The sequence below is a fragment of the Lineus longissimus genome, chromosome 7 (assembly GCF_910592395.1).
Source record: "Lineus longissimus chromosome 7, tnLinLong1.2, whole genome shotgun sequence".
Lineage (NCBI taxonomy): Eukaryota > Metazoa > Nemertea > Pilidiophora > Heteronemertea > Lineidae > Lineus > Lineus longissimus.
The window spans coordinates 10,737,631-10,761,531 of NC_088314.1; the positions used below are offsets into that span (position 1 = coordinate 10,737,631).

Sequence of the window (23,901 nt, forward strand, 5' to 3'; positions counted from 1 at the left end):
ACTTCTCCTTGAAACAGATTAATGAAGTGCTTGTAATTCATGGGTCCAAAATAGACTGAAAAAATTCATATCGCCCGAGATAAAAGGCAACATTTTCATTATAACGGAGTTTTCGCCAAGGCCCCGAAACGCCAACGCGAACGCTTATTCCATTGTTCTACATCGTTATCATCAGACGGTCGAATAATTACTAGCCAGAAAACCATTAATCATTAAAAAACATGATTATTGATCAAGGACCTAAAAAAACACAAGGTTTCATATTGTGCCAATCGAATCGATATAATCGATCTCCAAATGTCAGCTATATTGTTCATTAATTTCATTATTAAGAATAGATTTTTGAAAATGCAATAGATGTGATAACGTAAAGCTGCACTACAAAGTGTTATTGTCTCGAGGTTGGATACGTGTCATGTGCGTCAGTGCCATCATGCTGATATTCGGGATTCCAGTAACACAAAAAACGGAACATCCAGAGGATTCATCTTCGTGTTTTATAAATTACCTTCCTCATCCAGTTATAGGTTGCTTTTTCAAAATATTGAGTTGAGAGCTGAGCGTCAGCAAGGATCCTTCAATCACCAATGATGTAAATGCGTACTGGATATACATTTCAACAATGCCGTTGTGTTAGCTAATAAACAAGTACAATAGATGCTTAGTTTCAGAACATTTCCCTGTATAATGATTGCTCTGCGGAATATTTACTATTTTCTATTTACCTAAACCAAGGTAAAATACTGTACATAAAACACGAACGACCAATACCTTTAAATAATTTCATGAATGCCAGGCTCCCGGTCGTAGCACATGCTTCCAAAGAAGAGCTTAAAGTTTAGATTTCAACATATTTGAGTGCGCGCATGATAACATACATTTGCAGTGATGGCATCGCCGTCAAACATCCTTGGTGTTCTTGTGATGCTAGCGTTAAGGATAGGAGATATCGTAGAAACTACCCCTGCTAATGGTAAGGTGTTCAAGAGGACGCAAAGGCGGTGTGGATTAGAGAATGAAGGCATCGTAACAATCGAATTCCAAATATCACATTATATTGGTGCCAAGCAGTTTTGAGAGTCCGGTAACTTGGCAACCCTTTATCTGTAGCATTCGACATGTTTTGTTCTCATATTGTAAGTTCTCCTCAAATGCAACTTGTGTTAATTTTCCTGTGCGAGTTTCAAAAGGTGAACGAAGTTCGACACGACATAATTACATGGGCAGTACGATTTACAGATTTTGCAGAATACTTTTATAACAACTTTCAATCAAGAATGCATATTTTTAGTTTATATTTAATATCATCATTATTAGAAGACATGTCATCATTTCTTCAAGCATTTAAAAACTTGGCTAAAATATTAGAGATAAATACTAACATGTATGATAACTTTCTCACCTGCTGTGTATCAATTCAGAGTCAAAGATGCAGCACTGCAGCGAGCGTTATGAATTGTTTTTCGGAACGAAGGTAGACCTATCGTGGATTATAGCCCAAATTGAAAATTCAATGAGACTAATATTTGATGCAGTCGTCGAACAATCGGATGCCATAGTAGTTTTATCATGTTTTATCATGCCATAATTTTCTGATTGCCAGCTCTTCTGGACTACAAACTTAATGGATCAGACACTGACATACGGTTCGTACGACAACACATCATGGCTAGTGTAGCCTCTGTACTTGTCCACGGCGGAGTTGACCAGGGGGTTCTCATTTTTATCCACCTGCCTGGTGTTTTGGAATCAGTTCTAATTCTATTCTAACATGCAGACGTCAGAAATTTCATTGCTGACTTGTACAATTTAATGGCCGTTCAATTAGAACGTATGCAACAATTTCCACTTTTTGCGACCACCACCTGCCCAAGAAAGCAACCATGCCTCAAATTATTTTAGAGAAGTTTGTTGACAGGCTCGCATCCAAAGTCATCAGGAGGAACAAAAAAAGGCATCCTCCGTGTCCTCAATCTATTTGATGAGCCTCTGCAGTTAGTCTGGACTATAATACAATGTGGCGTTTCGATAGCACCTCTATCATAAAGATCTTTAATGCGGTTCCATAGGATTTAAGTGACATGCGGCGGCTTGATTTAGTAATTCCACTAAATTGAGTTGTTGAGACCACTAAGGCGCTATGGCTGTACTATGCAAGTGTGACTGAAACAATTGTATATATACTTTACATGTACCTGTCTACCAAGTTATTAAGCCACTAAGATATTCTGTTCTAGTTTCATGGTAATATTCTACCGATGACTTGATTTTCTTCTTTATGTAGTGTAATCGTTTGTTATTTTTTTGGCTGAGCATGCGGCGACTTGATTGAGTAATTCCACTAAATTGAGTTGTTGAGACCACTAAGGCGCTATGGCTGTACTATGCAAGTATGACTGAAACAATTGTATATACATTGAATACTTTACATGCACCTGTCTACCAAGTTATTAAGCCAAGATATGCTGTTCTAGTTTCATGGTAATATTCTACCGATGACTTGATTTTCTTCTTTATGTAGTGTAATCATTTGTTATTTTTTTTGGCTGAGCAACACTCTGCATATGTAACAATTTTGCAGCCTTAGAGGAAACGTATCATACGTCGAATCTGCAGTTTTTGGAAAAGTTCTTCAGTTAAATGATAAGAACGGTTTCGCCACACTTCATTACATAGACGTTTTCAAGATGAAATCGATGACTATTACATTTTATATAAGATACATTCTGATGAAAAGTCCCAACAATGTGTTGCTCATTTTCTCTTGTGGTAGAGAGAAGATTATGATAAGAGATTATGTCGGCAAAAGAATGGCAATTAATATTCTTTATCACACCCCCAGTCTGGATGACATTTTTCACTTTTCAACAGACTATCAATCGTTCATATATGATTTAAGTTGGCAGCATTATGCTGCTACAATTCGAACGGGAAATGTATCACTGAAGGATATTGCTAAAATTCGGCCAACTCGTCAGCCTCAAGTGATGCTTTATAGTAATGGTAATCTTGTCAGATTTAATAGTCATGTACGTTATTCACATAAGCAGAGGTCCTTCCAAAAACAGATTTTGTTGGGTGGATCATCAACAAAGAGGCAAATGTCAAATGTTAAGTTTTTTCCAACTATCTTATCAAAGTATGATATTGCAAATAGCCGTAAAATAGGTACGTTCACATGCACCTGTCCACTAGCTTTCTAAAATTTTTAGAAGCAAACTTGAACTGTTAGTATACGTAAAAGGTGCGCTGAATTTGTATTTGGATGCACCTAATTCCATGGCTTCTATGTAACAAACATTTCAAAAAAAGGTCGAAAAATCACTTTTTTTATTTTATGTGCCTTTTAAAAAATTCAAATGAGCCCATGAACTGTGCTTGATGACCATCATCTATTGGCACTTGCAAGTCCATAGAGTGTGTTCGATAGTCATGACAATTCACATTTTTGCTTAGGATTTTATGTTATTTTTCTAATCTCTTCCATAACCTTTGATAAAGACACCAATTCCTTCATGTATGAGCCGAGTTGGCCATAAAGACCCTGACTGACTGCATTGCTGACTATGAGGGGTGTTCTCAAAGGTCACCAGCTGTCTGAAAAAACCAGTCACGTGTAGCAAGCTAAAACTAATCTTCAAAATGAAAGAATTTAGCAGGAATTTTCTAGTAATGAAAGCAAAAAAATCTTTGTTACATCATAGTTCACCCATACATTGTGAAAGAAAATAAAATTTAAAAAAAACGAAAATTAAATAAAATTAAATAATTATTTTTTGGACATTATATAAATTGCCTGTTACATAATGAAGAGACAGGATTAGTTGGGTCCAAATACAACAGATACATGACCAACCATATATATAATTCTCTGCTGAAAACCGCATTCAATTATCTTATTCTGTATTATAAAAAAACCTGTGGACATTTACTGGAATGACTGTACTTATAGGACAGATTGAAAATATCATATACTCTTTATCAAACCAAAAATTAAAGCTAAATAATTATTTTCTCTCCTTAATCTGGTTAGAAGCATTCTTGTTCACCAGAACGGTGGATGAAGCATTACTCGAATTCGTCTTTCTTTATAATATTCGATCTAAGCTTGATTGTATCAGAGAGTGCATCCTTCATGAAGCCATGGCTGGGAAGGTAGAAAAGTGCCTCGGAATTAATCACAGGCTCCCAAAGAAAATTTGTACGGTTTACAAAGCATTTGATGTATGAATCTCGTCTGCAGGTACCTATGAAGCTATGTCCCATCGATATCAGCTATCTGAATTTTGAAAAGATTCAAGGCAAATATGGAGTGTCAATGGATGGTATGCGTATGCTCTTCAGGATTAGAGGCATGACACTGTTCTGCTGTCAACGGTTGAAGGGTAAAGCATTTGGATACATGTATTGATTTGGAAGTTATGGCATTCTCGAAGAGAAACTTCTCCTTGAAACAGATTAATGAAGTGCATGTAATTCATGGGTCTAAAATAGACTGAACAAATTCATATCGCCCGAGATAAAAGGCACGGACGGTCGAATAATTACTAGCCAGAAAACCATTAAGCATTCAATAACATGATTATTGATCAAGGACCTAAAAAAACACAAGGTTTCATATTGTGCCAATCGAATCGATCTCGGAATGTCAGCTATATTGTTTATTGATTTCATTATTAAGAATAGATTTTTGAAACTGCAATAGATGTGATAGCGTAAAGCTGCACTACAAAGTGTTATTGTCTAGGTTGGATACATGTCATGTGCGGCAATGCCATCATGCTGATATTCGGGATTCCAGTAACACAAAAAACGGAACATCCAGAGGATTCATCTTCGTGTTTTATAAATTACCTTCCTCATCCAGTTATAGGTAGCTTTTTCAAAATATTGAGTTGAGAGCTGAGCGTCAGCAAGGATCCTTCAATCACCAATGATGTAAATGCGTACTGGATATACATTTCAACAATGCCGTTGTGTTAGCTAATAAACAAGTACAACAAATGCTTAGTTTCAGAACATTTCCCTGTATAATGATTGCTCTGCGGAATATTTACTATTTTCTATTTACCTAAACCAAGGTAAAATACTGTACATAAAACACGAACGACCTATACCTTTAAATAATTTCATGAATGCCAGGCTCCCGGTCGTAGCACATGCTTCCAAATAAGAGCTTAAAGTTTAGATTTCAACATCTTTGAGTGCGTGCATGATACAACATATACTTGCAGTGATGGCATCGCCGTCAAACATCCTTCGCGTTCTTGTGATGCTAGCGTTAAGGATAGGAAATATCGTAGAAACTACCCCTGCTAATGGTAAGGTGTTGAAGGGGACGCAAAGGCGGTGTGGATGAGAGAATAGAGGCATCGTAACAATCGAATTCCAAATATCACATTATATTGGTGCCAAGCAATTTTGAGAGTCCGGTAACTTGGCAACCCTTTATCTGTAGCATTCGACATGTTTTGTTCACATATTGTAAGTTATCCTCAAATGCAATTTTCCTGTGCGGGTTTCAAAAGGTGAATGAAGTCCGACACGACATAATTACATGGGCAGTACGATTTACAGATTTTGCAGAATACTTTTATAACAACTTTCAGTCACTAATGCATACTTTTAGTTTATATTTAATATCATCATTATTTCTTCAAGCATTTAAAAACTTGGATAAAATATTAGAGATAAATACTTACATGTATGATAACTTTCTCACCTGCTGTGTATCAATTCAGAGTCAAAGATGCAGCACTGCAGCGAGCGTTATGAATTGTTTTTCGGAACGAAGGTAGACCTATCGTGGATTATAGCCCAAATTGAAAATTCAATGAGACTAATATTTGATGCAGTCGTCGAACAATCGGATACCGTAGTTTAATCATGTTTTATCTTGCCATAATTTTCTGATTGCGAGCTTTTCTGGACTACAAGCTTAATGGATCAGACACTGATATACAGTTCGTACGACAACACATCATGGCTAGTGTAGCTTTTGTAGTTGTCCACGCCGGAGATAACTAGGGAGTTCTCATTTTTTCTACCTGCCTGGTGTTTTGGAATCAGTTCTAATTCTATTCTAACATGCAGACGTCAGAAATTTCATTGCTGACTTGTACAATTTAATGGCCGTTCAATCAGAACGTATGCAACAATTTCCACTTTTTGCGACCACCACCTGCCCAAGCAAGCAACCAAGCCTCAAATTATTTTAGAGACGTTTGTTAACCGGCTAGCATCCAAAGTCATCATGAGGAACAAAGAAATAAGGCATCCTCCATATCCTCAGTCTATTTGATCAGCCTCTGCAGTAAGTCTGGAATATAACACAATGTGGCGTTTCGATAGCACCTCTATCGTAAAGATCTTTAATGTGGTTCCATGGAAGGATTTAAGTGACTTGCGGCCGCTTGATTGAGTAATTCCACTAAATTGAGTTGTTAAGACCACTAAGGCACTATGGCTGTACTATGCAAGTGTGACTGAAACAAGTGTATACTGTATACGTTGCATTTGCTGGCCACCACAAGAAGACCAGAATAGGCCTATATTACTCCTTATACATGTTTTAGGCCTTCATAGATCAACTGCATTGTTCAGGGAATTAGGCCTAGGCCTGTGGGAAAAACTGACATAATAACACATTGATTTGAACACACGGGGATTTATTGGAGAGCATTACCCTATCAATCTCACTCATCTAAATCTTCAAGAAAATGAAGATCATCTTCGGGATTATCAGCATCAACTTCAAAGTGTTCCTCATCATTTTGATGAGGCGGATTTTCTTGATTGCCTTCAAGCCCACTCACTCACCATGCTGTATTGACTGCTTCTGGGGCAATTCTCTCCCAGGCAGTTGATACCATCTGAATTACAGCATCCCTGGTGATTTGTGGGGAACGACCATGAATGTCATTGTTCTCAATTTTCCACTCCTTCCATAGGCGTCTCATTGTACATTTGAAGCTGCGGATGATGGTCAGATCCAAAGGTTGTACCAGTGAGGTACATCTCCCTGGTATCAGCCCTATGAACCCGGGAGCGTCCTCGACATGGTCACGCACCTGTTGATGCCGGTGCGCTGGGAACATGTCCCAAATTAGGAGGAATGGAAAGTTGTCTCCCACAAACGGTATGAGGCAAACATTTACCCAAGCAATCAGTGTCTGCCAACTTGCCCAGCCTGTTTGCGAGCCCGTTACCCGCACACCATCGGGGGCAGTTGCCCGAAGTCGAGCGATTTCTGGACCATCATCGGGCAGACCCTTGAAAATTATACTTGCAGGGAGTTTTCTCCCACACGCAGTCATCGCTAAAGTCACCGTACACCCTAATTTTGCATTTCCTCGCGAAGTTCGTATGTCCACTTGTTTCAAACCTTGCAAAGAGTACGTGCACGTGGGTGCGATGTCCCAAAGAACAAAAGTTTCATCCATGTTGACGATAATCTGTATTCCATTATCATTGATAATGTTTCGGACCTCATTTTGAAATGCCGTTACCAACTCTGCAGCATTGAGCGGTATTGATGTAGAGTCTTTGCAAGTCTTCCTGTAGCTAATACCATGACGAGTCAAGAAACCTTGTAACCATCCACTTGATGCTGAAAATAGTATGAGATGAGGGCGCAGTTCCATCCAATGTTTTCTCTGTTCCTCAGGAAGATCGTGCCACCAAATGTTGAAGAACCGTTCACCCTGGAACATCAGGTCACTCCCAGCTATTGGAAGACCATGTTCTCGACGCTGTAGGAACCAATCATTTAAGAGTCTCTCTGCCTCTGGCCATCTACCTGAAATGAGAGAGGAAAATCGTAAGGGCCACATCACCTGCGGGCCTACCAGCCCCCACCTACATTTCACCTCATTCACCTGATTCATTTCCCCGATGCACCAAGGTCACCAGGATAACTAACCTGTGCCATCAATTCCATGTTGCCTTAGCCTTTGCATCTGTCGCAATCTGTATGTGGATTCTCGGTGTCTCTCGCGCAATTCATCCTCCTGTATCCATCGCGCAATGGTCCTTCGGGGAATGCCATGTAGCTGTCCATATTCTGAAGGAGTAATCCCATTCGACCTTGCAATGTTCAGCTCATGGTTCTCATCAAGTCGCCTGATACGAATATCTGATGAGTAGGCGTTCAGTCTGCGAGGAATTACGACGTTTTCATTATCACCAACAGCATCATTTTCATTACGGTCCTCCTCAGCTCCATTCCCATTGTCCATGCACCAAAGACGGTGCAAAATCAGGAGAAAAAGAATTGTCCTTACAAGCATGCTGACAACATCAACTGCCTTGGCCTCAACATCTTGCTAATCAATATTGCATAAGATTGTTTTCAAAGGCCTAACTTTCATTGACAGTTAATGTCAGTGTGCCAGCAGACTGCTGACAGGGCAATCCGTAGCTTCCAAAATTATTATACAACATTTCAGTGAATGGTGACAAATGGAACTCTCCTCGTGGCCTTAAACATGTATAAGGAGTAATATAGGCCTATTCAGGGGCCTGTTTCATAAAACTTTTTAAAGGAGTTCCTTTAAGGAACCATAAAGGAAGGAGTTATTTAAAATTTAAAGGAACAAAATCAGAGCGTTTCACAAACTGGCTTGAAGGTACCTTTAGCCTGCCTTTCCTTTAGCAGGTGAATCTACGGTTCACCCACCAAGCGCCCGGAAGTCGGAATTCAATTGAAACGCGGTAATATCTGCTCAGAGGCACTCTGCCGGTTCGTTATGTGATGTAATTATGTTGGATATAGGCCCTTCGTGCAGCGTGTTTGACAAGCATTTTGGCAAATGACAACCAAACTTTTAAAGGGGGGGGGGTCATTGATAAATGAACGAATATTTTTGGCTTTACTTTTACTTTGAGATGGTCCCTTATCCCCATGAATCAGTCTATAATGTTGCAACCAATTCCTCTCTTATTTGGTTTCCGTTCATGTCATTGTACCTTGGAGGAAACTCGTCATCCCCAGCATCAGTATCAGAGGAATCATCGTCTGTACTATCCGGATCATGTAAGACTGGCAACTTGTATCTGACGGAAACATTGTGAAGAGCACAGCAAGACTGAATTACCATGCTTTTGCAGGAGTGTAATGTAGCTCCTTCCTGAGGCATCTGAAGCGTTGCTTCAACAATCCATTGCAACGCTCAATGATGCTCCTAGCTTTACATTGCCTCCGTTGATAATGTTTTTCCTGTCGTGTTTGAGCATTACCAAGAGGTGTCATAATCCATCTCTTGGAAGGATACCCAGAATCTCCCAACAGCCATCCATTTGGTGGATTTCTCTCGAATTCTCGGCCTAGTGCTGAACTGTGAAGGACGTAGGAGGCGTGTGTTCCACCAGGAAAACGGGCTACACAGTTATTTATTATCATGTCCCAGTCACACACAAGCATCGCATTGATGCTGTGAAACCCCTTTCGATTCACGTATATATTTTCGTTGATGCTTGGTTTGCTGATGCGGAAGTGGGTCCCATCAATCGACTCAATCACGCGGGGAAATTCCGTTTTTTCGAAAAACTTCGCCTTCACATGCTGTAGATTGTTCGGGAAGTACACGTGTTGATCGATACGAGCCGCCAAAGCAGAGGAAACTGCATTTATGCATCGTGAAGCGCTTGACACACTAATGTGATGATTGTCCCCAACACTCGACTGGTTATTGCCACTGGCCAAAAAACGCAACGCAGTGCTTACTTGCATTGACACAGTAAGGGCGTGGTTCCTCTCTGTCGGATGCTGAAGCTCCGCCGAAAGCTCTCTACAAAAATCGATGCAAATGTTTTTTGGAAATCTGTATCGTTTCATAAATAAATCCTCCCGCATCGAATCAATCGGGTCAAATCGATCACGGAATATCCTCTCCCGCCGAATAGCGCGTCTCTCACGCTCTTGTATTAAGCGCAGCATGATGGCACGTCCACTCTGCTCGACGTCCGAAGGCAGAAACAACTCGTAAAGGAAGCTTGAAGGAGCCCCGAACCTCCTTCAGATTTAAAGGAACTCTGTTAACTAAAGGAAGGTTAATGGCACTACCTGAAACACTCGTTAAAGCCACCATTAACCTAGATAGTTAATGGAAGCTTTATGAAACGGTTAGGTCCTTTAAGGAACGTCGTTAACGTGCCTTTAGGCCTAAAGGAACTCCATTAAGCTTTATGAAACAGGTCCCTGGTCTTCTTGTGGTGGCCAGCAAATGCAACGTATACAGTATATACTTTACATGTACCTGTCTACCCAGAAGTATTAAGGTAGCAGGAAGGGTTGGGCGTTTGTGGTTTCTGAGTCTGAGGGGGTTGGTGTCTGTTGACTGTGCTTTAAGAGAGACTAGGCATGGCGCCAGTCTCTCTTAAAGCACAGTCAACAGGCATTTGGTCTCAGTATTTGGGTTTTGATTGCCATGACTGTACCCCTGTAAAAGTCAGAGGAGGAGAAGTTTGGAATGATGAAAGCATTGAAGAAGAAGAAATGTTATTATTGAGGAAAGCAAAATTTATTATGAGACTAGAAGGCAGTGTCCTGACTTGATTATTTTGAAAATGGTGGTCTGAACACATTAAAAGGTGGAACATGGCATTTTATCGACTTTGAAGTGTTCCGCAGTTAAAGGGAGACTATAGGCAGCAGCTAGGTAGGCAAGATAAAGTCATACAAATTTGCCAATAAGGGTCAGTCATATCTCACAGTACGTGGAAATGTTCACACTTGTACATGGAATGTATTAAGAGCCGCATCAAACATGACCAAGTGCCCTTATTGGGCATATCAGTCATCAAAAGATGGTCAACCTCACCCCCCTGCCGCTGCCTATAGTCCTCCTTTAAAAAGTCAATTGATGTGTATGACACGAGCGTGTGAGCGATATTGACATGTTTAAAATTTGAACAACGTATAACATATTTACAATGAGCAGATAACAATATCACTATTATCAGCAGTATTATGCATTCACTGTGGGAACATGTGGGAAAATGACTGGTCATGTGGATGAGTGGCGTACAGTAGTGTTCAGGAACTTGTGCATGGACAATCACAGTGGATAATATGACTGACTTGGGAAGAGCAGGATGTTTTGAGCATAACCAAAAGGCTGCTTTAAGGCGAGGAGAAGGCAAGAGGGAAATGACTTTAAATGTAGAAAATGTCCCAAAAAATGCAGAGCACTACTGTATATGATGAGTTTATGTTACCAACATGAGCAGTGAACAATATCAGCAGTGTTATGATTTCACTGTGGTAGGGTAGCAGAAGTTGCCACAAACGGAGCAGCACTTTGAGGTAATTAGTCACATGGACGGTATGTAAATAGTGTATAATTTGAGCATTATGATTTGGTTGTACAGTACAGACTGTCTCCGGTGAGGCAAGAATGAGACATGATATCTGAAGAAAGGAATGTCTGATGTGGATTAGTAAGAGCCGCGTAGTTTGAGATTCGATCGCTATGAAAGTCTATTCCCTGAACTGTGGTACATGATGGCCATGGTTGGAGTAAGTTAGTTGTCATCGGACACGTCCGAAGTTGGTGGTGTGGTTTGCTGCCTGGTTGATGTGCTTGAGCGCTGAATGACGAGGCTGGGTGCAGGGCGTTTTAGTCTCCTTGTTGTGGAACGTATGTCGGGCAGGTCTGGTGATTTTTGCCGGGATGTCGAAGGCGCCGGATTGTTGGCCAGGTGTGGTTGCGGTCGTCGTGCTGCTGTTGGCCTTTGGTTGTGGCCGATGCGCAATTGGCAAGGACGTTCGACTGCTATTTCAACTTGGAGGCGTCGATTGGCAATGTGTGGTAGGTGGTACAGTGGGGCGTCCTCGAGGATTGCAGCTGGTCGGACAGACGTGAGGTGGAATGTGGGCGGCTGCACTTCTTCGTCGGTGGCTTTAATACCAGGCTTGTACCAGCCGCAGATTTCCCAGGAGATGTTGTTGATAGCATAGTGCTGCAGCACATTAGTGATTGCTGCCCTGAATTCTAGCATGGGGATAGGTGTACTGGTTGTCTGCAAGAACAATGGTGATGTTGTTTAAGACATGGTGTTAATAGTTTCATTTCTGCATTCAGTGGGAGTTGGATGCTACATCTGGAGGCGGCTGTTATAAAACGCGGATTCCGCGGAAATCCGCGGAAAAATCTAACTTGGCTGCAGGGTGGCTACCTGAACCGCAGGTGAGAGTTTTTCATATTAATAGTGTGCATTGTTGGGCGCATGAAGTACTCCTGGTGACAAGGTCTTTGGTAATCCCCGTTATATGGTGCGCTGTATGCGCCGTAAATCACAAGCACCTTGTACAGTAGTTTGAAATAAACTTACTCTAGGACGGGCCGCGAAGTAAGTTTTTGTGATTGCTAAAAATAGACTCCAATGTGCAGTCGCATACATGTATATGGTTGGTTAGGTTCGAGCTGCAAGGAGATTGTCCTAAAACATTTTCGTAGACCAGAATTCAGTTCGTCATCGACCTATATTTGAAGGAGGCATACCGTAACGTACATCAATCCGGGCATCAATCACACTTGAAAACAGCCTCGTAATATGTTCCGTTAGGGAATCAGGAACCACGGTGGTGTCGAAGATAGGCCTAACATGCAAAGTTTATCAACACCAAGAAGAAAGAGGGAAGAGTCGATCGGAATGGCATGAATGGCGCTCCAGAGGATTAAAATCTGACCGATGAAATATGCAGATAACTGGTAGTTCTTGCCTCCGATTTATGATTTATGTTGTTATTTGTATAATATAATTATCATTAAATATTATGCGCGTATTTACTGGCGGCTTTGTGATTTTTCCGCGGAATCCGCGGATTTCCGCGGAATCCGCGTTTTATAACAGCCGATCTGGAGGTCAGATTGTAACACGTGAAGGTATGGCCAGTGACGGCTCCTGAATAAACATTATGATGGGTTTCGGTACTGTAAGAAAGAAAGGGTGGTTGAGTGTGTGCTGAATAACAATACGGTTCATGTGAACTTGTTGACATCTACATGATCTAGTGCTGTTATTGGTCATGGTACATGGTAGGCCTAATCATCATGCCTATATGTTTCAGGAAAAGCTCGGAGTAAAATGAACTGACGATGAATAATGATGTTGTTCATGTTTACCATGTTTACTGGTACATAGCCATAGGGTATGCACTGGCCAGTGCACCGCACCTTGCATATTTTGTTTTTTGAATGCGCATGCTTTTTGGGCAAAAATCACTTCTACCAACACTAATGAATAATGTCTTCTTATCCCTATGACTCCATACACAGTGAGGGCATTGTCCCATTCCCATCAAATGGTAACTTATTGTACCGTATTAGGGTGGAAGTTGGGGAGCAGATACCTACCGTTGCACGCCTGTCATAATCAGCAGTGATGAGCTTAGCGCGATATGGAACATTCTTCAGAAACTCAAGCGAGGGAAGTCTGCTCATTAGCATATCTCGCGCACTGCTCCTTCTTGTCAAACATCGTAGTGAAATCGTAATGGAAAACGTCTGGCTTTGCGCCAGACGTTGAGACCAACAAGTGAAGAACTAATAGGTAAAGAACTTCTACTTGCGCGAGACTGCTCTGATAAAATTATCATTGCAGAGACTACGGTGACTTACACATATATTTTTTACAATCAAAAATGCCCTCAAAAGACGACATGGAATGATTATTTTATTGATATTTCCTACTATATACCTTCCAATTATCACTTTATACAAATAGATCGGCGTTAGGTCGCATGCTTTTCTTTCCCGGTGACACTATAAAGCAAAATAGTTGCAACCCCGTAAATGCGCTATAAGTCCAATAATAAGTGACGGTGACCCGTTATAAATGTTTCGCCAGCTTCGCTTTTTTGCCGCTACGCGGCGCGTTGGGCCCTTGTGTCAAGTTATTAAGCCATGATATTTTGTACTAGTTTCATGGTAATATTCTACCGATGACTTGATTTTCTCCTTTATGTAGTGTAATCATTTCTTATGTTTTTTGACTGAGCAACATTGCATATGTAATAATTTTGCAGCCTAAGAGGAAACGTATCATACGTCGAATCTGCAGTTTTTGGAAAAGTTCTTCAGTTAAATGATAAGAACGGTTTCGCCACACTTCATTACATAGACGTATTCAAGATGAATTCGATGACTATCATATTTTATATAAGATACCTTCTGATGAAAAGTCCCAACAATGTATTGCTCATTTTATCTTGTGGTAGAGCGAGGATTCATGCAAGAGATTATGTCGGCGGAGGAATTGCAATTAATATTGCTTATCACACCCCCAGTGTTGATGACAATTGTCACTTTTCAACTGCCTCTCAATCTTTAATATCTGATTTAAGTTGGCAGCATTATGCTGCTACAATTCGAGCGGGAAATGTACCACTGAAGGATATTGCTAAAATTCGGCCAACTCGTCAGCCTCAAGTGATGCTTTATAGTAATGGTAATCTTGTCAGATGTCATCATCATGTACGTTATTCACATAAGCAGAGGCCCTTTCAAAAACAGATTTTGTTGGGTGGATCATTAACCAAGAGGCAAATGTCAAATTTTAGGTTTTTTCCAACTATCGTATCAAAGCGTGATATTGCAAATAGCCGTAAAATAGGTACGTTCACATGCACCTGTCCACTTGTTTTCTAAAATTTCTAAAAGCGAACTTGAACTGAGCTCAATAATTAGTTTCTCTCCTTAATCTTGTTATTAGCACTCGGTGGATGAAGGAATACTCGAATTCGTCTTTCTGAATAATATTCGATCTAAGCTTGATTGTATCAGAGAGTGCATCCGTCAAGCCATGGCTGGGAAGCTAGAAAAGTGCCTCGGAATCCTTTACACTTTAGCAAGGAAAACTTGTGCGGTTTACAAAGCATTTGATGTATGAATCTCGTCTACAGGTAGACCGGCCAATATCAGCGGTCAGAGTTTTGAAAAGACTTATGGCAAAAATGGTGTGCCAATGGATGTCATCTATACTGTATAATGGACGTTGTGGCCGCGAATTAAAAGGAGGTGAATTGAGTTTCAAAATGGGGCCTCGGATATGCGTTGAATGTTTGCAACCTTTGGCTTAGTACGTGTGGATCATATTTAAAAGTGTCTTTGAGGGTGTCATAAGTGGAATATCTCGGCGATTTTAGGATATTTTAGGAAATCGTCCACTTGAAGGAGAGCTGACTTAGATGTAACTGCTCATCGGAGCGCCATATGGCTCTACCAGCGTTGCCGGGTATTGGTGATCTCCTTCTTCAAGGCAGACAGAATTCTCTCTGCCCGTATTAGCTTCCAGCACCGATGCATAAAGTGCTATACATCCTTGCTTCCAGGTACAGAACACACAATAATAGTGGGATTAGTAATTAGCATATTCTATTTCAACGAGTCAAGGAGTTACCCCTGACCAGGGGCTTGTGCTGAAGAACATTCGGCAGAGAGGACTGATAGGTACAAACTCATTCAGTTGCATCAATAGACTGTTGTATGCCGAGATAAACAGCATATGTACAGTGTTGTGTTAGCATTGGTTTGTCTTAAAAATTCTCTATCACAGCTGTCAATATTTCAGGTATCTGCAGAGGCACTGAGGACAAAGGCTAAAAAGCTGCTCATGTTGCTGGACATCAGCTTCCCAGTCGTTCATATAAAGCCCTTTGCCAAAGACGTTCATCAACGGTTATTCTTGGGCTTGCGTTCACGATCTTTATGCGCCTTTGTCCGATGTTGGCATTCGGTACCGGGAGTGGGTAGATGACATTCCTAATATGTGTATGTACCATGTAATGTTCTAGCTACGGTATTACAGGACTGGCGCCTATATCATAAAATAATATCTTTAGTATTATTCTTTATTTCCTCCTCGCTAGAAGATTCCAGCATCCAAGAAATTATACATGTATTTACAAAAAAGATTTTGCAAAACAGAAAGGAAAGGAAAAGCTGTCTGTAAACTATTCTTCTTGACATTCTTTCTTAAAGGAATGGGCGGCTTTTTGGATTTATTATCTTTGTCCATCTTATGGTTTATCAGTAAACTATTTTTCTGAACGTGTTTGATGCTTTTCGAAATTTGGTTTTTAGCCCTCAGATAGTCGAAAAGCGCGTTATTCGTTATTTCTAGTACGCACAAGTCCTGGCACGAAAAACCTTTCCCGCCACGTTAGTGCACGCCGAGATCGGAGTTCACGTCACCCCGCTATTACGACGCATCGTCATTTCTATCATCGTCGCAGTAGCGGGAAATGGAGCGCCAACAGAGAGGTTAAGATTTTTGATCCGAGAACGAGATTGAGAACGAGGTTGGCTTTTCCCAACTTGTTCTCCCCTCGGATCAAAGTCTTAACTTCTATAACACCATGACATCGTGATGAAGATATTCGTTTCCGCGCAGCGCGTCACCGTGCATCGAGATCCGCACAAAAATTATCTCTGCACGGCGGCCTCACTCGGGTCCAATCGGAACCAAGATCGGAAAAGCGTGTTAATGCAGTCAGTTTTTGAATCTTTGAGTTTTATGTGTTATTCAATGATGGGGCAGTGCGACTGGACAGCCGACAGCTTGGTAATAATGGCCTTTAGTTGTCCTTTAATATCACTGCCGCCGCCTGGCTTGATTATGACACTGTTTCCCCAACGATGTTTCTACAAGTTCAATGTCTGTCATGTTTCAGAGTCTGCTACTTACACACTCATCACACTTCTGCTCTATACTGTAACAAAAACTGACCCTATTACTGCTGAAGGCAGTGCATTTGCAAAAGAAGTGAATGTGTGGATCCGCGTACGTCTTATTGCATTCTTTTATACAAGAATTATGTTCAATACGTAGTGCATAGCATTGTAAGAGGAGCATAATTTGATAAATTGCACAAATCCAAATAATTGATGGAAAGTCAAGAGATACTCAATATTTAGGAAATTTTGGTTGACAATTTTCTTGACAGTCTAACACAAATATTTAGTTTTCATACAAAAATTTAAGTCAACGGTAATGCCACAACAATAGAGAGTATTCGCACCCGCACGGTTAGCCAAACGACTACATTTAGGTCATCAAATATTGCGGTCTTATGACGTTTATACATACGGTTTGGAGAGATTATTATCCGTAGCTAGTTACAATACGTGAGTGAAAAACGGTTTGACAAAACAGCATGATTATCCAAAAAAAATCTTCCCACAATGATAGTTTTTCTTTTAAAATCATTAATGAACAAATACCTTTGCAATTTTTTGTGAAATATTTCGTTTCTGGCATTTGTATCCATGTTTATTTCACTTTTAAATATCTTGTTTATAGCCGTCCATAAGTGCCTTTTTCATTGATGTCCAAGGCAGTCAAAAGAGGCATTTCGCAATTTAACTGATTACAAAATCAGCACTGTTAAGTCATCGACTAATCTGTGCGGTCGTTACGTGTACACAGGCCATTATAAGAGGCCTTTTGGCTAGCCGTCTGCATTTCACGCATAACAAGCTGGATATCCGCAAGGTGAATGGCGTTTAGCATGTTTGGTAAAATACACTACGGGTAGCTTGATTTTCTCTGGTGGTAGATCTCAGTGCCAGAAGTAGCTAATTTCTATTAAGGCCTATCGAAAGGGCTCAACTACAAGTGGCATTGAAATGGGATGATAAGTTCAATAATGATATAGAAAATAAATTGAATAAAAAGCAGCATAGCATCAGTATCTGAGATGTGACTGATAATACTTCCACTTTGAAAAATTAGAAAAATGTAAGCAATGTGGAGTTTGATTCAATTTTTGGGTGAAAAATGCCACATTTGTTGGAAGAAACCAACAGGCACGAGCACACATGGTACATAGGAATAAATTTGACATTCATAAAATTTCAATATCAGCGCACCTGATGCTCTGAATTTAACGTGAAAAGAAAGAGTGAAACACAACATGTTCAGATTGGGAACATTTTCCATTGAAGCCAAAGTGGTCGCCATCTTTGGTTGTTGTCACTCATGGCCATGTGTACATGGTGTCTATGGTGTGCATGCATGCACATTGTAAACAAATCAGTAGGCCTAGATGGACGACTATTATGGCACCTACAATGCATGAAACATACGCGATTACTGATCCACACTGTCTACATGTACTTTTCGTTCTTCTGCATCACCTTGCCATCCTTGATGTGGTTTTCATTCATGAAAAATGATACAAATTACACATTTAAACTTTTCACTGTGATTTATGGAGCCGCACAGCACCTTCGTCGGAAACGGAAGTACAATTCCGCGGAGCAAAAGTAGTTTCAGATAGTGCATCAGAAGCAGCTAATTAGCTATAAAACATGATACAATGTACTTAAAAAATTATAAATACTGATATCTACACGCCTGGTGCATTTTTACACTTCGAATTCCCGTGAATTTAACGAAATAAACTTTTAGTGAAACTTTGTATTACTACGCCATGATTTTCTGTGTTGACATCTTCCATGAAATCGTATCATAACAAATCACTCTTTTATGGTTTTTATACCAGTCCGATTTCTTTGAAAGTCGAATACGTTCAATTGCATCATCTAATCATTTAGGACATCATGAAATGCAGGTAATCGAAAGTGATCAATATTGTTTTTTCGACCCAAATATACCTACCGCTTTCTGGCCATGAGTGACAACAACCAAAGATGGCGACCACTTTGGCTTCAATGGAAAATGTTCCCAATCTGAACATGTTGTGTTTCACTCTTTCTTTTCACGTTAAATTCAGAGCATCAGGTGCGCTGATATTGAAATTTTATGAATGTCAAATTCATTCCTATGTACCATGTGTGCTCGTGCCTGTTGGTTTCTTCCAACAAATGTGGCATTTTTCACCCAAAAAATGAATCTCCACATTGCTTACATTTTTCTAATTTTTCAAAGTGGAAGTATTATCAGTCCACATCTCGGATACTGATGCTATGCTGCTTTTTATTCAATTTATTTTCTATATCATTATTGAACTTATCATCCCATTTCAATGCCACTTGTAGTTGAGCCCTTTCGATAGGCCTTAATCCTTTGTTTCGGAAATAATTTCGTATTCTTTAAATGGAATTTTATGATTTTAAAAAAGGCCTGCATAAAACTTTCCTGATTCTCTTTTAGCATGGCGACCGAAGGTGCAAGTACCAGCAAGTCAACAAAAAAAAAAACGCGCCTACTCCATTTTTCCCAGCACTTGACATTCTTCTTCTCAGAGAACTGGTTGCGGTACAACCAACAACTAAGCCAGCGTGGGATGAAGTCCACCAACATGTGAACACAGCTTTGACGGAGGTGAAGCGTGACAACTTTGTCACTCTCCGGGCATGCAAGGATAGGGTGAAAACTCTCCAAGAGGCTCATACGAAGGACGAGTTGAAATCTCTTAGAGCGTAAGTATATCTTAAACACTGAAACATTGCAGTGTAAGACAAATGTGGCTAAGAGCGGTCCCATACACTCTGTGTCATTAGGCCCTTGGTGATTTTAAGTTACCAGGGAGATATCATTTTCTTGATGGAAAAATTGGTCCAAGTATATACATGTACAATGTGTTTTTCCATTGCTTTAGCACCAATTAAAACACTATTTTATAATTTATACTCCCAGTTTCTTTCTCGGCTGAAAATGCGTCACGCTGACCTTTGATCAGGACCTGCAATGTTACTCATCAACTTTTGTGTCACTTTTTAGGTCTGGGACAGATGAGGAATACGACGAGCGAGCCCAGCTGCTTACTGAGTTGGCCAGCCTTAGTTAGGAAAGGGCGGCCAAAAAGCAGGAAGAAAAACCCGATCTCAAGGAAGCCCAGGGACGACAAATACGCCAGGCTGCTATGGAGACGCTGAAAGTAAGAGACGATCCAGAAGAACACGCGGATGGTTTTGATCGTGAGTTGGACGGAGCTGATGAAAATCTCGAACATCATGGAAAGAAAGGTAAGAATAACTTTTTCTTCTTCACGAAAGTATGAAACTCGCTTTAATGGCAGCTACTGATTGACAATACGTACATTGAATTACATGTAACATAACCCGACTCTGCATTAAACGGCGGGTACACTATTCTTTTTGCAGCTGCGAATTGCACCACCAAGCCGGCAACGAAGAAGCGTCGAACTGATTCTGCAGAGTACGTGACGTATCTAAAAGATAAACTTACCTTTGAAAAAGAGCGTTTCGAAGTAGAAAAGAAGGAAAGAGAGGCGAGGATCCAGAGGGATCAGCAAATGATGGAAATGATGATGGCGTTGGCCAAAAACAAAAATTAGATGCTGCTCGCACGATGTAAGATTTGACAAATAAATAATTACTCGCAGAATAAATTTGGACTTTTCGTCTGTAATTTGCAGAATTCAAATATTTTCTCTACATTTACAACGCAAAGTTCAGGCTAAATAGTTCTCTAAAGTTGGAGGGTCCAGTTGAAAGTACTGACTCGTCTGATTGCCATAGACACATGTACGACAGTTGACCAGAACAGCACCTACCAAGTAATACTTGGCTACTGGAGACAACAGTACTTTTACATTTTTCCTAAAGTCCAAAAACGCGTAGTTTCGCACCAAATTTCCGAACTCCCATTCCACGCATTGACAGACAGAGGACATTCTCCTGTTGAATTCTTCTTCTGCGGCACACAGGTTTGCTCCTCTGAATGGACTCGACAGATACCTTCGAATGGGATAAGCCGGATCGCCGTATATTGCAAATGGCAGGCCATTCCTATCAGTGAGATCTCTAGCCTCCATTTGCTCCATCAGTCCACTCATACGAAGCAAAGCGCAATCATGTCAACGCCCTTCCAGTGGACCATACAGATGCGTAATCAACCCGTTTGGTATGACTACTGACTGAAATTTAATCGCATGTATACGCTTATGCCCATTATAACACACGCGTTGATGCGTGTTGGCACGGTTCGTCCTATATGCAGGCCATCTACGAAACCTATGCAGTTCAGCAGCGGGGCACCCTTCGCGTGTATCTGGTCTGCATAGATTTGAAGTTGTGCGGGACCCAGCCATGGGTTGTCGAGAGTCCTCAAACGATGAGCATGAGTGTTGTACAGAAGGCTTATAGTCTCATTAATCGCCATTGACATGGTAGATGCAGGTCGTCCAAAAAACCTTTCCAAATCGCTCAGTCTGTTCGGATACGAAAATCGCCTTGAAAACAATACACAATGCATCGATTCCGCTGCACGTGCACCTGTTTGTTACAGTAATCACATCAGGAAGTCCCGACAAGCGATACAGACGATACAGTTCTTCCTTCCTTAACCGAAAGTTGAACCATGACTGGTCATCAGTAAGCTCATCCAAATTAAACCTCGGCCATTGAGGGTCGTATGTAATCTCGCGTTCCTGTGGTCTATCGTGAAAAAGAATGTATAGAAGATCTTCATCCTCTTCCTCGACTGCCATTTGTAGAAGGTCCATGTTGAAAGTCTAGTGAGCGTCGACTGTTCACTTTACCACTTGTAGGTCTCCTCGAACATGACCCGTGCAAAGTGCAGAAAATAATTACCTAACCTGTCGAATGCCATTGACAAATTGAAGGTACCTGCCTTCTACAAGGGAAACTTACATAAACCTTGTCTATTAACTATCCGTAAAGGCTAACCGAAATCACGATAAATTAAACGTTGACCGTTTCACGGTTACGGATGACTAAATGTAGTCGTTAGGCCTAAATGTACTGGTGCGAATACTCTCTATTGCTGCTAACGACCTTTCTACGGATACCGGTGTGGACGCGATGTGTCATTCGAGAGGCGGAATGAAAATGTCGCTTGAGTATAGCGGTTGAGAGAGGGGAGCGTAGCGTAGCGGAGCCCCATCTCCCAACTTTATGTATTCAAGCAAGGGATCATGATCATTTTGTCTATAATTTAATTCTCTCTTGAATGCACTTGGTGTCGTGTCAATACAGCCGATATTGAGTGAGTTTTGGGCAAAAATAGACACTAGGGTCGGCTGCGGAACGTAACTCCCCTCAGCCGAGGGTCACACACCGAAGGGGTTGAGGACTGTTCAAATCGTACGTACGCACAATTTTTCCGATTATTCAGACCACCATTTACCCAAGCATAGGCTACAACAAATTTTAAGAACCGTTTAGAGACGTCAACAGGCTTACAGGTCATTATGAGCCACAAACAAAGGAAGAACATTGATGATTTTTTTATCATCAGTCTATTTAATAGTTTCATCTAGTTTTAAGTTTATTCGTGGATACTTGCACACAGCAATATGAAACATATAGGCCTAACATAATCGATACAGTAAATAACATGAACCCCTGCAGTTTTCTGGAATATACCAGTAATACATTCGTTTTAACACTCAATAACGCTTGTGTTTCTGTTTCTATATAAAACTATTACATTTTATGCAAGATAAATTCCAAGGACAAATAATAGGAACGTGTTTATAAAATTCCTTTGTGGTTACAGGAGAGTTCCCACTTAAATGAATGATATTAAGTATCAATCACCACAATCCTCATGTTTATGACACTTTTCACTTTCGAATCGATTATAAATCTTATTTTTGTGATTGAAAATGGCAGTATTATGCTGCTTCAATTCGAGCGGGAAATGTACCACAGGAGGCAGAGCATGCTCCGCACAAAACAGTGAACTCTTCACTGTCTCCATTTTCCACTTACACAGCAGACAGTTCACAGTTGGCCAGATGCTTTCGCCGTCTATTATCCGCTTCTTGAATTAACAATGAGTGGGCCCATACGTGAGACAAAAAGTTACCAGATTGTGACTCGTGGCTGTGAATGATAGGACCCCGACCCCTGATCACTGCCAAACTTTATATGTGAGACAAAAAAATTCCTGATTGTGACTTACGGCTTGGAATGATGGGACCCGACCCATGACCACTGCCAAACTTTATATGTGAGACAAAAAGTTACCAGATTGTGACTCGTGGCTGTGAATGATAGGACCCCGACCCATGATCACTGCCAAACTTCATACGTGAGACAAAAAGTTACCAGATTGTGACTCGTGGCTGGGAATGATAGGAGCCCGACCCCTGATCACTGCCAAACTTCATACGTGAGACAAAAGTTACCAGATAGTGACTCGCGGCTGTGAATGATAGGACCCCGACCCATGATCACTGCCAAACTTCATACGTGAGACAAAAAGTTACCAGATTGTGACTCGTGGCTGGGAATGATAGGACCCCGACCCATGATCATTGCCAAAATTCATACTTGAGACAAAAATTTACCAGACTGTGACTGGCAGCTGGGAATGAGAGGACCTAACCACCCCAACCCCTCATACTCCTGGCACATAGGGGAAAACAGGTCTCTTATTGTGACATGTTGTTGGAAATGATACCGCCTGTAGCCGCCCATCCTCACTGCTAAAATGAAATAAAAGAGTCAAAATTTCAAATTCAAATTGATTTATTGATTTATCATCTATTCGGCTACAGTCAAAAACTATATATATAGTACAAATTAAAAACACGTGGTCATTCAACAATATTCCAGATTATCATACCTCATTAGTATGTGAGCCAATCACGTCGCGTCATTCACGACCACGTGCCATGCGATAATTTTGACTATTCCACGGCATTATTCCACGGCTGACGTCATCGATGACGCGATATTGCAAATGGCGGCCATTAAGATTTTGACGAAATCGGCGATAAAAAACAGCATATTTACGGCGTTTTAAGCCAGGAAGTTGCACAGTGATACTGTCAGGGTCTTGAATTACACCCACAAAGTAGGTAGGTTGCATTGGGTGGGACTGTTACATTCACGAACAGAAAGTACAAGGCATTCAAGTTGGGCCTGGACTCGCTTCAAACAAACATCGTCTGCTAATGTAAACACACACTGTCTACAGTACATAATGTACACGTCTTGG

General features: G+C 40.8%; 2 long non-coding RNA genes across 2 annotated transcripts; both read left to right on the top strand.

Annotated features, from left to right (window-relative positions):
* The first annotated feature begins 391 nt into the window (after positions 1–391).
* LOC135491709 (uncharacterized) lies at positions 392–2,660 on the top strand. The gene is made up of 3 exons (XR_010447870.1): positions 392–973; positions 1,604–1,646; positions 2,582–2,660. It is a non-coding gene; the product is annotated as an uncharacterized LOC135491709 (long non-coding RNA).
* A 16,611-nt stretch (positions 2,661–19,271) lies between these two features.
* On the top strand, positions 19,272–20,270 carry LOC135490607 (uncharacterized). The gene is made up of 3 exons (XR_010447742.1): positions 19,272–19,388; positions 19,690–19,934; positions 20,073–20,270. It is a non-coding gene; the product is annotated as an uncharacterized LOC135490607 (long non-coding RNA).
* Positions 20,271–23,901: the final 3,631 nt, after the last annotated feature.